At 42.3% G+C, this 1,973-nt stretch overlaps 1 pseudogene; it reads right to left on the bottom strand.

Annotated features, from left to right (window-relative positions):
- Positions 1-472: 472 nt before the first annotated feature.
- Positions 473-1,017, bottom strand: LOC102846724 (annotated as a pseudogene).
- Positions 1,018-1,973: the final 956 nt, after the last annotated feature.

The raw sequence follows: 1,973 nt of genomic DNA, 5'->3' as shown, positions 1-1,973 counted from the left end.
ATAGCTGTTGGTGATTTGCAAATCCATGTGTCTACAGGTAAGGTAGCTGGAGACCAGAGGGGGTTGACTGCAATGGCTAAAAAAAGCAAATTTATAGTTAACAATACAATATGAAATGCTAGATAAAACAACCTTTCTTTTCCAGCAAAATCTTTTTCCCCTAAGACAATCAAGATCAAGAAAGGCAGCTACAAGGTATTTCAAGGCCCAGGAACACACTCTACATAAGAAGCCCGGAATCCAACAGACCTAGGTGTCCATTCTTCTTCTTCTTTTTTTTTTCCCCGGGGGCAGGGTAAGAAGCTTTATTCTTCTGGCAGATCCTCTCAGTCAATATAGATATTGTTGCACTGTTAATAAACATATATGCTTCTCTGTAAAGCATTAAATAAAAACTCCACGGATGGAATGGCTGAGGCCTCAGCTCAAGTATCTCCAAATGCATTGTTGTCCATTTCCTAACTTTCCTATGTTATTTCTTGGTTGTTTTCTGGATCAATGCCATTCTCTGTTTGTGAGCTCCTGTGGTACAAGCTTTTTTGCAGGGCAGATTTCTTCGGAGTCAAAACCTGGGATCCACATGTTCCACTGGCGTTCTAGGTACAACTTGGACATCTTTCACCTCTATGGTGATGGACTTGTGATGCCTGGCAAGCTGGCAGGCTGCTATCACCACATTCTCAATGAAATCATCAGCAATCTGCAGCAGCATCAGATCTATTGCAAGTAACATACTTTCCTTTCTTCCTACTCTCCACTGATCAACTAGCCCAATCTCTGGCCCCACATTTTTTTCTGAATCTGCTCCACTTCTCCTACCAAGTCTTGAAATTTTTTCTTCATTAATACCTGGTTGTTTTCAAGGCTGAGTCAACCTCCTTTGCCAGAAGTGCCTGGTATCTTTACCACAGTAGTGCTATTGGCCATGGAGCCTTGTGAAGCGGTGCTGGCCGGTTCTGGTTTTACGGATGAGAAATTGGAGAGGTTGATTAGGGCTGAGGGGCCAAACTGGTTCATAATCTGCCGTGCTTTGGACTTCAGCTCATAGAGCTTATCAAGATCCTGTTTCTTTTTAGAGCTGTGAGGGCCAAGGCCAAAGACAGCAGCATCTATCTCCCCCTGATATGCAGAAACTGCCCCAGTGAAGCCCTAGGTATTCATTCTTAATGACCTTTAACTTTACTAACAATTCCTGTTCTAAGTTATCCAAAAGAGCTTTCAGGTACCATGTATGTGTAGAAGCAGAAGGAGTGACCACTACATGACCTTCAAGAAAACAACCATGAAGAGAAGGCCTACAGCACACATCCTCTGACAACTAAGAACCTAACCAGATAAACTCCATCAAGGGTGTGCCTATGATTTACATAAATCTCCTTTTCAAAAATAACCCTACTTTTTCCTCCTAGAAGGGCTAAGAAAATGGAACCCCTCTCTATGTGCTTAGCCAAACCTCCAAATACTTCCTAAAAGTTCCCTTTCCCTGAGACAAGATTTGGGAAGCCCACTCCCCGCCTGCCTCTTATATAACACTATATAATAAATACACATTTTCTGCTCCAACGTCTATCTCCAAGATTGGTTTTTCCATTGGCAGGTGGTAGAACAGTGGCTTTGTGGTAACATTATCAAATCCACTGCCACCAGGACTATTGTAAGTCCATCGTCATCAAGGCTATTATAACTCCTAGTGAGCCTACAGGACAAAGTAGAACTGCGCCATTACCAAGGCTGTAACTTTACAGAAATAGAATGCCACATCTTTCTCCTGTGGAGCAAACTGCCAACCTTTGCACTAACAGCAGAGCACTTTAATCACTGCACCACCACATTTACTCAGGCTTTTATAATATAGGAAACTGAGTCTCAAAAACTCAATTTATGGCCCAGTGATTCTTGAGTAACAGAATCAAGATTTGAAAAAAGTTTGGTCTCACAAGAATCTTAGTGCTCTCCCCTCTGTACAACCTGGT

This window comes from Elephantulus edwardii, unplaced genomic scaffold (genome assembly GCF_000299155.1).
Source record: "Elephantulus edwardii isolate Elephantulus edwardi_28Jun2011 unplaced genomic scaffold, EleEdw1.0 scaffold00196, whole genome shotgun sequence".
NCBI lineage: Eukaryota > Metazoa > Chordata > Mammalia > Macroscelidea > Macroscelididae > Elephantulus > Elephantulus edwardii.
Note: the sequence above shows the minus strand (reverse complement) of the source record. Positions and strands in the feature narration are given on the sequence as shown.